Below are 15,850 nucleotides of genomic sequence, written 5' to 3'. Positions count from 1 at the left end.
CCTAGTCACAGTGATAGACCTTCGCCACTCACGAGTGCTTGAATTAGATTCTTGGTACGGTGCACTACCTGCATTGGTAGGGAATACTGGACACAGTTGAGAACATTTCTGTCCAAAATGGTTTAAGTAAAGTGAGTTTGGGCATTGAAGCGGATCAACTATTTGGAAAAGTTACTTCCGTGGAGTGCCTTCTCTGAAGACAAATGACACTGCTAGGTTTGATTTGAGAAAATTACTCTTTCTTTTGAATATGACTAGAATTTTTTTGTTGTTGTTGAAAAACATAAGGTAGACGTTTCAGACACATCAGTTTTGACATTTACATAACACAGATGAGTAATTTATTTCATAAAATCACCTCATTTCCATCTGTGCTGTATTATTAAAGGTGTTTTAAGGTTAAGTTTTATTTTTTATCTGCCCGCAATTACTGGTACAATTTATTCTTATTCTGTAGTGACCAAATCTGTGAGGAAAGAGGCAGGGATTAAGTAGATGTGCTGTGTGGGGATAGTATCTACTTCATTCTCCTGAGCTTTTTGTATGCTGAAGACATACTTATTTTAAATGTTGCAAACAAAGAGCGGATTGTAATGGCTTTTGTGGAGTGAGGAATTAGGCTTTATGTCAGCAAGGCATCAGACGTTATCCCAGAGTAGAGCCATCAAGTGTGAAGGTGCTCCAGGGCAGGGATGTGGTCTTTTATGAGCAGTGGTGGCAAAAGAGAGGAGCAATAAGATGGAATCTGTAGTGTGGTACCTTGTCTTCTTGTAAAATTCTTTCCACAGCCACATAGTTTAGGAGTTTTAGATTAAATTGTCCCCTTTTCTGTCTCAAACTGTGTGATATGAGACATTTATATCTGGGCAAGTTGCGTTAGTGTTCGTTGTACAGTATACTTCTCATCAACTGATAAATCAGGGGCTCCAGCATGTAGGTAAATTTTGAAGCACCATTATTTTCGTATCTCTACCACCACTAAGTCTGTGTCCGGTGTATCTTGGGAAGACTTGGTTGGAAATGTAGAGAAGGTGGAATGCCAGCAAAGAAACACTCATTAAAGTCAAACGTTGTGCTTATTCCTAGAATCACGGGCAATAGGAAATGTCAGGAAACAATCTGACTTAAAGAAAAACAAACAGGATGATGTCAAGCTTAAGGGTTGTACTATGTACAGCAATAAGCCTCAAAAGGAGTAAAAATTGTTACCCTAGTAATATAACATGCTGAAACTCATTATGAGAATGAATCTTGACATGGAAGGAAGAGAGGACCAACCAGCTTTTGGAGACCCCCTGTGCTAAGCATTTTATGTACATCTTCAATCTTTCAGGCAAGGAAAATAAAATTATATTTACTACCTTAGATAAAAAGAGCAGTGCTATAAGAAGGAAGAAAAGGAATGGGACCTGTTAATCATCTACATGTCTGTAATTTATTTGACTTTCTAATTTTTTTATAGAAGTTTGTCTAAAACTATTCCAGGAAAGAAGAATATTCGAACAGTCTTAAGCCATCCCGAGGAGGAAATTCTGTAGTTCTCTTTGTTAATTTAGTGGCTCAAAGTAACTTAATTTAGTAGTAGAGATATATGTCAGTTTCTTTTAAAGTATCATTTCCTGAAAATAATAAATGTCTACTTAAAATGTAGAACTTCATACTTGGTCATTAACAATAATTCTTAGGTTATCTTTTTCTGATGGAGTTTTATTTCAGAAATAAATTTTCTTTTCAGAAATAAACTATAAAACTTATGTAAGACCTTTAATTTCAAAAAAAATAAGTCAGGTAAAATCAACCAGAAGCTTATGTGATATGAGTTTTTTTCTTATTCACTATTTTTAAATAATAATCACAACAGTAACTCCTGTGTAACATGATATAACATGCTATGGGTATTGCTAGGTAATCAGTCGCTGTTGATTGAGTGAAAACAGAATATGTTACAGTGTATTTCTCAACTTGTGGCTGAGTTCTCTAAATCTTTGAGGTTTTGGCTTTTGCTATTCATACTCCATCTTTCAAAAATGAATATTTCAACCTGAGTAATTGGAATAGAACATTTCTCCTTTTTGTGTCTTTTTCATTTATTACAGTTCATGAGGATGAGGCGATGTTTACGTTAAGAAAGTATTTAACAAATACATCATTTAGGATCATTTTGGGGCACCTGGGTGGCTCAGTCAGTTGAGTGTCCAGCTTCGGCTCAGGTCATGATCTCGTTCATGAGTATTGAGCTCTGCGTCAGGGTCTGTGCTGACAGCTCAGAGCCTGGAGCCTGCTTCGGATTCTGTGTCTCCCTCTCTCTCTGCTCCTCCCCCGCTCGTGCTCTGTCTCTCTCTCTCTCTCTCTCTCTCTCTCTCTCAAAAATAAATAAACATTAAAAAAATTATTTAGGATCGTTTTTGCACCTTAAACAACACTTTCTGCTCAACTCTCTTCATGTGTTTTTAGTGCCTGCCTACAAACCTGTCAGTTTTTATTTCTATACGTAGAAGGAATCTGTATCACCTAGCAATTTTCTAACAAAATTCCTAGAGTCTTAAGAGCGTGTAGAGGTTTCACGGCTTCATAAGCTGGTTTTCCACTAGGTGCGGGAATGAAAGGAGTACAGTATGGGATGATTAATGGGAACCCAGATGGGTGTTCAATTGGTTCAGTTCTGCAAAACATGACTGGAACTGTCAGGTGTCTTCCAAAATCCAAATGAAACATATCTTTGATATCTTCCTGACAAGCACCCCATAACCTTAATTTTATCATTTTTAAAAATTTTTATTTTTATTGAGATACAGTCGACATATAACGTGTGTGTATTTAAGGTGTACAGTGTGTTGTGGCACATGGGTGGCTTAGTTGGTTGAGTGTCTGGCTCTTGATTTTGGCTCAGGTCATGATCTCAGGAATTGAGTCCACGTCAGGCTGTGCACTGACAGTGTGGAGCTTGCTTGGGATTCTCTCTTCGCTGTCTCTCTGCTCCTCCCCCACTTGTACTTGTGCTCTCTCTCAAAATAAACCAAAACAAAAAAATTAAGGTGTAAGATGTGTTGATTTGATATATTTGTATGATGTAACATGATTACCCATAGCCTTATTTTTAAGCAGTACCCTGTGATCCTAGTTTCGAGCAAAAGAAATCCTACTTTTGTTCTTTTTTTTAACCCATTTCTGCTCTTCATCATCACTTCTTATTGGGACATCTTTTTTTAAGTACACAGAAGTCATACATAATCTATTTTATAATAACATGAGCTATTACGTGATTATATGTAACATACATAAAATTAACATAAAATACACATAATCTATTTTAGAATTTTGATGGCATTAACATTGACTGGAGTATTTTGGAAGATTTTTCTTCTTGGTGGAAAAATGGCAATATACCGTTTATTCTCATTATTAAAAATTAATGGTAGCAGTAGACACAGTCATTTGAAGAGTAAAACTTTACACAGACAGCAGTCCTGTTGCATTGTTGTTCATTTAGTATATTATATGAGAAAGACTCTAGAGTGTGGGATTTCACAGACTTGAGTTCAGATCACCTATTTACTGTTTGAATTTGCATGTAAATTATTTACCACCTTGAGTTTTACTTTTTTCTTTTCATTTTCTTTCAGTTTGGGATCATAACAGCTATAGTCAGGCTTGTTATGATGGTTAAGCTAGATGGTTTTTATAAAGCAGAGTGTCTAGGCTGTCAAAAATGTTAGCAGTCAACTGTCTTTTCTGCACATAGTTTAAAACAAAACAAAACAATAAAACCCTCGGAGCTGTGCCCTAGCCTGTCATAAATAAGCCTTGGGGCGTCACAGCACTATTGGATATCATTCCTTAATATGGGTCATCTCTTTTTACTGTTTTCACATTATGGCTTTTAAAAAGATTATAATGGTTTTCCTCTGTGGGTTTGTCGCTGAATTGAAGAAAAAAGAAAAAAAAGAAATTTCTCTTTACTCTTGAGATAGTGCCTTGCAGTATGAAGTCAGACCTCTCTCTGATTTTGTTTAACCCCAGGATTTTACTTTGAAAAAAGTCAAGCCTATAGAAGAGTTTGAAGAACAGTTCAGTGAACACTTTTCTCTAGATTTCCCACTTGTTCCTATTTGACCCTTCTCCTTCCTTTCATACACACGCTCATACCCACACTTTGTTTTTTTACTGAACCTTTTAGGAATTATGAATACTTCATGTGTATCTCCTAAGAACAAGGTCATTGTTCTGCATAATACTACACTCAAGGAATTTAACCTTGGTACAATGCTGTTATCTAATATATAGAGTCCAGTGTCCTCAGTTGTCTTGGTATTTCCTCTCTTCCTGTATAAAGGACAACCAAGCTTATGAAGGATTTTATGTTGCTTTTCGCTGTCATGACTCCGTTTTTCTGATCTTTTACAAACTGACTCCCTGAAATTTTTGAAATCTGCTTTCTTGCTTTCTTTCTTTCTTTCTTTTTTTTTTTTTCTTTCTTTTTGCAGTTCTGGAGGTTATCCATACCAATGAAACTGTTCCCTGTATCACCAGTTGTGAAGTCTTAGCTCACATGGGCATGTCTACTGTCTGGTCACAGTGCCCCGTTGGTGACCGTGAAGCGTTTGCATCGAGTACTGCTTTATTTAGTACCGCTTTCACGGATACTGTTGAGCATTACTTGCTCTAATACATAATTATTTCTTATAAGAGAAGTGAAAATGGAACTCCAAATTATGAATTTGGTAATTTTCTTTTCTCATGTAGATAATTAGCCACTTTTCAATTTTTAGCCATCATAAGAGCATTGAATTTTGTAGTGTATTTTTAACAGAGCTAAAGTTTTATAATTTTCTCTATGTTGGCATTTAGAGTAATTCAGAGGTGAAATTAAAGTCTTTAAATTTCACACACCCACTGTGTAAAATGATATATTAAAAACTCAGTAAAATCACCAAAAACAGAAAATGATTAGTCCTCAGGAAAGTAGTGAAATAGCTAAAGTTCAGATCTTTTATTGAATCCAATTCAGGGGACATATGTTTCCTTGATTTAGGGAACATATGCTTCCTTTTGTTTTGTTGTAGAAATACTGTGTGGCTTTGGTGTTCATTGTTTTCTTTCTTTCAAGTTCTGTGATGAGAGCTTTTAACCCCCATATTTTTTTTTCAAGAGGTCATTCTCATGTTGTCCAACTAATTTGCTGGAGTGGCTATATCTACATTAATACTTTATTTTTGAACTGAATTTTGGAAGCTCATTTCAAGCTTGCTAATCACCAACACTACATAATGCATACAAGGAGGATGCTGCTTTAATTAATTCACTAATTCATTCTGCAGACATCTACTGCGTCCCTCCTGTGTGCCAGGCATAGTGGTAGGGATGCAAGAAGAGTATGATGCGGCCCTTCGGAAGTTCACAGCCTAGCAGGGAAGCTGGCTGTGACTGCGGGTGGTGAATACCGTAATAGCCACAAAGGGAAAGGGAGAAAACATACAGTTCTTCCAGGGCACAGCTCACAGAAAGGATGCTGGTTGCTAGAGCTTATAACATGAGTTTCAACAAGAGAACAAGGGGAGTATCTGTGCATTGTCACTAAGAGCTGCCTGTTTTTATCATAAAGTCCTTTCTCCTCGTATGGTGCTCTCTTCTTACCCCGGCAGCAAGTACCTTGTGGCGTGGAGTAAACAGCTGCCTAAGGCTGTGGACAGCAGGGGCTTAAGGCCAGGATTTATTTCTGTGTTTAACTCACCATTCCTTCAAAATTTAGTGTCTCTCTTATCAGAAGAGGCAGTATAGGCTCTGGATTCAGGGGGACCTGGGTTGAAATACCAGCTTTGCTACTCACATATCCACTTATTAAAAGTGTGTGTGTGGTGGTGGGGGTGGGGGGTGCCCGGGTAGCTCAGTCAGTTAATCATCCGACTTCTACTCGGGTCATGATATCACGGTTTGTGGGTTCCAGCCCCGCATCGGGCTCTGTGCTGACAGCTCGGAGCCTGGTGCCTGCCTTGAATTCTGTGTCTCCTTCTCTCTCTAACCCTCCCCCACTTGTGCTCTGTCTCTCTCTCAAAAATAAATAATAAACATTTTTTTGAAAAGTGTGGCGGGGGGAGGAGGGGCAGGGGGCTTCATCCCCTTATTAAGGCTCAGTTTCTCCGGGTATAAAACGGGATAATACACATCTCACAAGATTATCGTAGTGATGAAAACAGTAGATAATCCATGAAAAACACAACACAGTATTCTCTCCAGTTTGGTTTCACAGTATGAGCCTATGGTCCAGATGTGTCTTCTGGATAGACAGGGCTTCCCGGAGTCTGGACTGGATGTGAAGGTAAGTCAGAATAGCTTCTGGACTGCAAAGCTTGACATGGAGAATTCGTTGGAAAGATGACACCTAGGGGCAAGGCTGAAATCAAGAGGCAGACGGTTCAACTGAGGCAGCGGGATGAAACCAGAGGGGCAGCAGTGGGTAAGGGGGAGTGAAATGAGGGGGTGGAAAGTGGACCTAGAGAGTTCTCTGAGATGCCAGAGCACAGCACCCCCCAACCTCCCCCCCCCACACACACACCTGGGCTCTTTGTCTAGGCTTCTCCCTCCAGTGGGGTGGAAGTCCTGTTAAGCCACTTTATGCACCTGTTACCTTCCTGTGCCCAGACCAATGTTGAAATGGATTCTCACCTGTGATGAGTTACGAATAAAACCAAGTGAGCAGTGGAAGTACTGCTCCTGTCTCTTCACAACCTCTCCCCTGTCCTCCTCCCTGCTCCAGCAGTACTGATTTACTGACACTTCTTAAGCATGCCATGTGCTCGCATACCTTAGCATGCTGTGGTAAAGAGAGCCCGGTGGGATCCATGGGCAGTGTTGAATCTCTGGTTCTTTTTGGTTAGGCCCAGGCATGCCGATAGACATCTCAAGGCCAATGAGAAAGTCTGTATCTCTTGAACTTAATTGCATTTTCTTCAAAATCCTTGCACCCTCCAGGGAAGGGAGAACATGCTGATAGACATCTCAAGGCCAATGAGAAAGTCTGTATCTCTTGAACTTAATTGCATTTTCTTCAAAATCCTCCTTGCACCCTCCAGGGAAGGGAGAAAGGAAGGCAGTAGTAAGAAACATGATCTGCAGTTCAGGGCAGGGGGGCGGGGGCAGGGCAGGGTTTCTTTCTGCTCCCAGGGTGGTCTGTCTTCACACCAGCAGATATAGAGGGACTTGGCAGATGGCTTGGGAAGCCTTTGTAGCCCATTGGGTCTCTCATGTGTCCTGGTTCACTGCAAGCTGCCTTGTAGAACAGACATGAGTAGGTAGAATGCAAAGCATTCTCTGATTGTGATCAGAGGTTAGGTCACTGCTCCCCAAACTCTGTGTGTGGAGGGAGGATGAGTCTCCCTGCCCCCAGTCCATTGCAGGCCAGTACTTTTGTAAAATAGGGTAAACTTGCCACTGCAGCATCAAATGCCATAATAGACCCTAAACACCCCACTCTGTGTTCCCTTCCCTGTGGACTGCTGGCTTCGGGGGCTATGACCTCGGTGAGCTCTGTAGGAGATAGGAGTGTTCTCCCAAAATGTTTTTATGAAGGAAAAGTGCACATTTACTCAAAAATCACTGATTATCAAAACCAAAAACCTTTTTTTTACTCCTTTGGCATTTTGTGAGAACTGCCTGAGTGTGAACAGTGCTCTTTGGAGTGGTGGAATGGTGGGGCCCTGCCCCAGGCCACGGGGACACATGTCGCTGCCTGTACCCGGCACCTGCCTGTTCACCTGTTCATCTGAAACTCCAGAGGCTCCCCTTCTCTGGCTTTCCTATAACTCCTCCCCCAACTATGTCCCCTACCCCTCAGCATTATTTCTTTCTTTCTGGATGTCACCTGTAGGTAGGGTAGGTACTCAATGCTCCTGTTACATGTGTTTACACATGTCATTTGTGTTTACACATCATTTGATGCTGTGGTTTGTTCACAATTAATGAATTGAGAGGAGAGGGCATTTGTAGATGAAGTCAAAGAAAAAGCAGGGTGAGATGTGAGGAAGCGGGAGCCATATGTAGCAGGATGGAAAGATTTGGCCAGACGTGCACAATGAGGTTTAAGATTCCTAAGGGAAGGACCAATATAGGTGTGGTTATGGTTGAGACTGAAGCTCAAAACACTTGAGGATGGGCAAAACTGGAGTAGAAAAAGCACAGAGCCAGATACCAATCAGGAGGGGCGCCTGAACCCGTGAATCTCAGAAGAGCCCCCCACATTGGCCTGGGAGTACCAGTTAGCCGCGTGGATGCCCGCTTGTGGGGGGGGGCATGAGAGTCCCTTACTGTCTGTTGGGGTTCTGCTTTGTGCAGGGAGTGGGGCTTTCTAAGTGAGGTGGTGTTCTTGGGGGAAGAGCCAGGTTTCAGCTGAGGGGGGATATGTTGGGAATGCTTTGTAAAAGCACTTGAGGGTGTGAGGACAGTGTTGGAAAGGAGGATGGGAATGGATGGGAGAAATCCCCAGGTCAGCAGTTACTATTGCCAGGCACTGTACAGTTACCATTGCTAGACATCGGGTACAGCAGCAAATGCTCCCGGACCTGAAGATGGTACAGTCCAATGGGGGAGGCTTAAAGGAGTGTAGAGATGAAACTGGGGAGAAGGTGGTTGTTTGGAGTCTTGCACATTGTGGGTGACCAAGGTAACAGAGCACAGAGGGCGTGTTTGGATCAAGGATCTTCAGGTCGTAATTTATTCGTTATGGATGCTTGTTTAACTAAACTTTCTTTAAGGCTGTCTCCATCAGGTTCCCAATGAGAGCACTTTCTCTGTCTGATATTTACCTTAATTACAACAGGTAATATGGTATAGAAGTGAAGAGCTTGGATTTGAGGTCATTCTGTCATTTCTTTCTCTCTCTCTCTCTTTTTTTTTTAAGTAGGCTTCATGCCGAGCACAGAGCTCAACATGGGTATTGAACTCACAACCCTGAGATCAAGACCTGAGCTGAGATCAAGAGTCAGACGCTTAACAGATTGAGCCATCCAGGTGCCCCCGTTCTGTCATTTCTTGCTCAGATATTCAAAGAGGGCCTAGGATGTGTTTGGCACTGGGCCTGAGGTAGACAGACATAGTTTAGGACCTTGGTTGCACCACTTACTAGCAGTGTGACCTTGGGCAACATAAAACACCTTCGTTAAAACTGGGTTGTAATACATGAAGAGAATGCCGGCAAAGCTCTTTCATTTTTTTTTTAAAGCACAATGCCTGACTCCTAGTGAGTGCTAAATAAACCTTTAGGTATCATTAGGCTCAATTTATCAAATTTTACTCTAGCAAAAATACTGTAATACTAGTATCCCTGTTGTTTTCTCCTATAATTTATCCCACTTCATTTTAATTGGCCAGAGTACATAATTCTGTGACTCTTCTACAGCCAAATCTCCTACTGCAACCTTAGATTGACATAACATTGTATCAATATTTGGGAGAGATGGGAAAGATTTCTCTCAGATGCAACATTCTTTAGCTTTTTAGTTAAAATCAGAAAAACAACTTTAGTCACCCCTAGATCCTAAGCTGTATTCTTAGACTGTTACTTTGAAAATAAATTGATCTGCCTTTTGAATTTTAACTTTTAATTTTAATCAGCTGTATATAAATGCAGGTTCCCCCACCCCATCATCAGAAGGGACCAGCTGATTTGAGGAGCTGATTGCTAGAAAGTATTACTGTGAAGTGTGGAGACTGACTCTCTCGGTGCCCAGCCGTGTATTTTATATTAGCTAATCATTTGATCATGTTTTCTGATATTTCAAAAACTAATGACACAACCTAAAACCGGAAAGTGAATCTGGATCTTCTCTTTCTTTTATCATCTTTGGCCTTGAATTGCTAAAACCAGAGAACATTGATTTCATAGTTGTTGTTTTACTAAGACAATATAGCTAAATTGCCAACAGATTAAAATACAGATTGAAGATATATTGTTTTTAGAATGGTAGAAAAGAGGGGCGCCTGCATGTCTCAGTCAGTTAAGCATCCAACTTTGGCTCAGGTCATGATCTCATGATTGGTGTGTTCAAGCCCTGCATCAGGCTCTGTGCTCAAAGCACAGAGCCTGGAGCCTGCTTCAGATTCTGTGCCTCCCTCTCTCTCTCTGTCTCAAAAATAAACATTAAAAATTTTTTAAAAATGATACAAAGGAGGAGCCTTCTGTATGAACAACCAAATAGTTTAAATAACTGTCGTTAGACCTGTTTCAAGGAATTGCCAATGTTATCTTTATTGACCTCCATCAGAAAAGGTAGAACTGTCCCTCTCCTTAGGTGTTTTAAAACAGAATTCCAAGTTGTAGATCCCATTCGAAAACAGACGTAGATAGGGGTGCCCGGGTGGTTCAATCTGTTAAGTGCCAATTTTGGCTTAGGTCGTGATCTCGCAGTTTGTGGGTTCGAGCCCCATGTCAGGCTCTTTCTCTCAAAAATAAAATAAACATTAAAAAAATTTAAAAACAGATGTAGATTGTTTAATATGCTTATTGCAGAACATAAAGTAACAGGGTACAGTCGCAAGGTTTTCCAGAAAAGGCATGTGGCTTTATGCTGCAAGGTCTTTTTCAGAGCTGAGTTTCCATCAGCTGCTGGGTGGTGATCTACAGTAAGTACTCTGGTGGCTTTCTAAAAATCACCTGCTACTTTTGGGGCACCTGCCTGGCTCAGTCAGAGGAGCATGCGACTCTTGATCTCAGGGTCGTGAGTTTGAACTCCATGTTGGGGGTAAAGATTACTAAGGAAAATAAACTTTAAAAAAAGTAAATAGGGACGCCTGGGTGGCTCAGTCAGTTGAGCGTCCGACTTCGGCTCAGGTCATGATCTCGCGGTTTGTGAATTTGAGCCCCATGTTGGGCTCTGTGCTGACATCTCAGAGCCTGGAGCCTGCTTTGGATTCCGTGTCTCCATTTCTCTCTGTCCCTCCCCCACTCATTCTCTCTCTCTCTCTCTCTCTCTCTCTCTCTCTCTCAAAAATAAACATCAAAAAAATTTAAAGTGGTGCCTGGGTGGCTCAGTCGGTTAAGCGTCCGACTTTGGCTCAGGTCATGATCTCACAGTCCGTGAGTTCAAGCCCCGCGTCGGGCCCTGTGCTGACAACTCAGAACCTGGAGCTGCTTCAGATTCTGTGTCTCCCTCTCTCTCTGCCCCTCCCCTGCTCATGCTCTGTCTTTCTCACTCTCAAAAATGAATAAATGTTAAAAAAATTTTTAAAGATTAAAAACTAAATAAATAAATAAAAATAAACTGCTACTTTCACATTACCTTTTTATGTGATCATTTCACTTTATTCAAATTTTTTGGCCCTTTTAGAGTGTTGATTTTCTTTCTTCAGTACATTTACATGAAAGGGGCAGTTTATATTTCTTAGACTGATGGGTATTCTTGGAGTTAGAGTAATGGGAATGCTTACAATCCAGAATTACATTTTTACTGATTAAAAAGTAAACCTTAATATTGTATCACATAGGCAATTAGGTTCAGAGTTAAATGAAAGTAAAATTTTTCTGTAGTAAAATCATCTCTTTAGAAGGGAGTCTGGTTGGTGGGACTAAAGTCTCTTGGATGGTTGTTACATAGCTGTAGGAGAGGCACACTGTCTGTCCCACCCTGGAGAGGGTCACATCTACCACATCCCACCCTGGATGGAGTCACACACTGTACAACGTCCCACCCTGGACAGAGTCACAATGTATGTCCCATTCTGGACAGATTCTGAGGCAGCGATCCTTATATGGTTTTGGTTTTTTTCTAATGTTTATTTTTGAGAGAGAGAGAGAGAGACAGAGCATGAGCGGGGGAGGGGCAGAGAGAGAGGGAGACACAGAATCCAAAGCAGGCTCCAGGCTCTGAGCTGTCAGCACAGAGCCCAGCGGCGGCTCTCGAACCCACGAACCGCAAGATCATGACCTGAGCTGAAGTCGGACACTCAACCGACTGAGCCACCCAGGCGCCCGAATGATCATTATATGTTTTGAAGGCAGCCTGTGAGTCCTGTTAAAAGCTAAACTGAGGCATATTAAAAATTTTAAGGATTTATTTGAGCAAAAATCGGTTCAAATTGGGCAGCATCCAGTCTAGCAGATAGAAAGGAGCTCTGAGGAGCTGTACAAAATTAAATACTTATAGGCAGAAGTGGAAAAAGGAAGTTATGTGAGGCAAAAAAGTGGGTTATTCCAAGATTACTTTCTTTTAGGGAATGGTGGGGTTTGCCTCACTAGTGCTGATTAGGTGACTTCTGATTGGTTTAAGACTCATTTCTGGGAGAGTTTGGAACTGTAATCAAGTCTCAGTTTGGTGACATGGGGCTTAGCATATGTGACTCCATTCTGGGCCTGTTGTCTTGTTTTTCACAGTCCCAAATGTTTTTCATGAAGTTTCATAATTCCCAGAGCTTTCTTCCCCTCATTTTTGTCCAGGAGTGAATTCCTCTAACAAGGCAAGTGGCTCAAAAGTGTGAATAAGGATCAGTGATTCTGGTTATGAACCTTGGTGGTTTCCTTTGTGAAAGTAGAGGATGATGGTGATGCCAAAAATGTGCGCAGGGTCTGCTGTGTGCCAGTCTCTGTTGCTCAACGTGGCTTTCCCTGCGGTAACCTATGAGAATCACTACCACCAGCTTCAAAAAGTTTTCTTACTGTCTCCTTTTTACACGTGTGGAAACTGAGTCACAAAGCGTTCAACACGCCCAAGGTCATGCTCGTTTTTTTTTTTTTTAAATGATACTACTTTATTGTCTAAAGTGGAATCACCTAGGGGCGCCTGGGTGGCTCAGTCAGTTGAGTGTCTGACTTTGGCTCAGGTCATAATCTAGCAGTTCTTGGATTCCAGAGCTGCTGTTGGGCTCTGTGCTGACAGCTCAGAGCCTGGAGCCTGCTTCGGATTCTGTGTCTCCCTCTCTCACTGCCCTTCTCCCGCTCACGCTCTGTCTCTCTTTCTCTCTCTCAAAAATAAACATTAAAAAACTTAAAAAAATTTTTAAAAAGTGGAATCACCTCGTTTTTAATTCTTTTGTTAAATGGGAATTCTAGCTATGTTTTCCTGGTCTAATTTTCATCCTGAATTTTGAAATTGTATTAAATATTTTATACACTAATTCCAACAAAGTAGAGAAAAAGTAATTGTTTTAGAGCATCTTCTTTTTTAAAAAAATTTATTTATTTACTTAGAGCCACACATGTACATGAGCAGGGGGATAACAGAGAGAGAGAGGGAGAGAGAGAATTCCAAGCAGGATCCACACTGTCAGCACAAACCTGAGCCAAAATCAAGAGATGCTTAACCGACTGAGCCACCCAGGTGCTCCTGTTAATTTCTAGTGCCAGCATTGTTTTTCTACGCATACTCTTACAGATGAAACATTTAAATCATTATTGTTTAATATCCCAGATATTCCTACATTTTAATCAGTTCATCATTCAAATTTCCTGTGACTAAAATTACAAAATAATTTACATTCTCATGCTTGTAGCTGTCAATTTGAGCGATTGAGATTTCTTTTCTTTAAGTATCAGAAAAGTTTTATTAGAAAATTCTCACCCTGAACCAGTGTGGCATGTGATGTGGTAGTACCTACCATTTATTAAAACCAACTGCAGGAAATAACACTCTTTCCTGAAGGGATCCTTGTGCAAAATGTATAATAAGCAATTTCTGGTATGACTTGTGCTCTGCCTCTGCCCCTTGACATTCCAATTCAGATTAATTCTGATCTAAATCTGTTATCCCTTTTCCGTTTCTAGTGGAAATCCAAAAATACTACGTTGCCACCCAAATTAATGGATAAGTACCTAGAAATATTGTAAGCCATAATACTATTTGTGTATATGTGGAGCTAAGTGCATTTCTACAAGTGTCTTGCTTGCCATTTAGTCATGTTTATTATTTGCTTTGTTTCTTCCTGGAGAAAGGGAGAAAACCTTTACTATTGGGAAAAATCATTTAATTTATACTGTAATGACTACCATCTACATATCTTTCAGATGACCAGGAATCAGACAAAAGGGCAAGGAAGGAAGGTGTTTCCCCAAGGAAGATGTTATGAACTGAATAAGTCATGTTTGCTTGGTTTGCAGAATTGTGTTAAATACTATGCTCCTTTGCAATTATGGATCCTATCAACAATAAAAAGATCTAGTTATATCTTTTTGTACATGCTGGAAACCTGTGAGACCAGTGCACCATAAAAGCAGAATGTGAGATGTGGTGATTTGTGAGATGTGACTTCGAAGGGAGAAGGTAGACACGGATGGAGGGTCGGGGCAAGAGGTCCTGTTTTGCTAATTTTCTCCATTTTTGTTGGAAATAATTTCTAGCTCTCCTGTATCTTTAGCAACAAGAAGTCAGGATCTTTTTTTTTTTTTTTTTTTTGGCCTTTTTTAATGATAAGGTTATATTTCCTAGTATATGTTGATAAGTTCAACTATTAAAATTTTTCTAAAACACAGTCTTTGTGAATCAGTATCTGCATTTTTATAGCCATGATCAGTGTGCACATATACTTCTTATATCATTTAAAGATTTTTTTATGATAAAATGGTTGCATGCTCATGGTAGAAGTCAAATAGTTACAAAAGGGTATAAAATGAAAGTATTTTGTGCTTTTTTTCTCCCATTTTTCCAATCCTCACCCTGGTCATCACCGTAGTTAAGAGTTTTACTTTCCTGGATGTTTTTATGCACAAGCATATTTAGTTGGAATTACAATGATATCCAACTTTCCATGTGGTCTTTTTCACCCAACAGTATATTTTGGACTACTTTTCATGTCCTTACATCTAGAGGTGCCTCATTCTTTTTTTTTTTTAAACATTTATTTATTATTGAGAGGCAGTGAGAGACAGAGCATGAGCATGGGAGGGGCAGAGAGAGGAGACACAGAATCTGAAGCAGGCACCAGGCTCTAGGCTCCGAGTTGTCAGCACAGAGCCCGACATGGGGCTGGAACCCACGAACTGCTAGACCATGACCTGAGCCGAAGTCAAGTCGGATGCTTAACCGACTGAGACACCCAGGCGCCCCGCCTCATTCTTATTTTAATGCCTGAATGGTATTCCATTATATGGATGCATTATAAGGCATATAACAAGGGAGTTTAAATTTCAGGCACTTGTAGTTTTGTATAATTGTGCCAGTAAATCTATAGGATGTCTTTCTTTTTTTATGTTTATTTATTTTTGAGAGAGAGCGCGCGCACGCGCGCGCACACACACGTGGGCCCGCACACGTGTGCCAGTGGGGGAGGGGCAGAGAGAGAAGGAGACAGAATCCCAAGCAGATTGCGTGCCGTCCTCGCAGAGCCCAACACGGAGAGCCTGACTTAGAGATACCGACACAGGGCCCGAGCCCCTGAACCATGAAATTCTGACCTGAGCTGAAACCAAGAGTCCGTCACTCAACCGAGCCACCCAGGTGCTCCCGTAGGAGGTATTTCTAAAAGTGAAATTGCTTAGTCAACAGTATGAGCGTGTGAAATTTGTAGAGGCATTGTCAAATTGTGCTCTGAAATAGCATACTAATTTATACTCTCATCTTAGGTTTAACATAGAGTGAGAACACTTAGTATTACAGAGTTTTTCAATGTTTATCAACTTCATAGGTCAGTTACGTTTTAGTTGGCAATTTTTTAAATTTATGAGTGAGGCTTAGCATATTTTCATTACTGTTGACCATTTGTATTTTTTTGTAGTGAAGTGCCTGTTCACTTTTTTTCCCCTTACTGATTTGATAAGTGTTTGAGCTCAGAGGTCAGATGGCTTTGTGTTCAAATTTGGTCTTTGCCACTCACTAGTTGTTTAACCTTGAGAGGGTTATTTCATGTCTTTTAACTTCATTATCTGTAAAAT

The 15,850-nt window shown here is 40.6% G+C and overlaps 1 protein-coding gene across 1 annotated transcript in view; it reads left to right on the top strand.

Annotated features, from left to right (window-relative positions):
• The window catches only part of PRKAR2B (protein kinase cAMP-dependent type II regulatory subunit beta), a 100,516-nt gene that overhangs the window by 28,771 nt on the left and 55,895 nt on the right, over positions 1–15,850 (top strand). The gene's annotated exons all lie outside the window — the stretch shown is intronic.

This window comes from Panthera leo, chromosome A2 (assembly GCF_018350215.1).
Source record: "Panthera leo isolate Ple1 chromosome A2, P.leo_Ple1_pat1.1, whole genome shotgun sequence".
Lineage (NCBI taxonomy): Eukaryota > Metazoa > Chordata > Mammalia > Carnivora > Felidae > Panthera > Panthera leo.
This window is presented reverse-complemented; position numbering and strand designations above follow the sequence as displayed.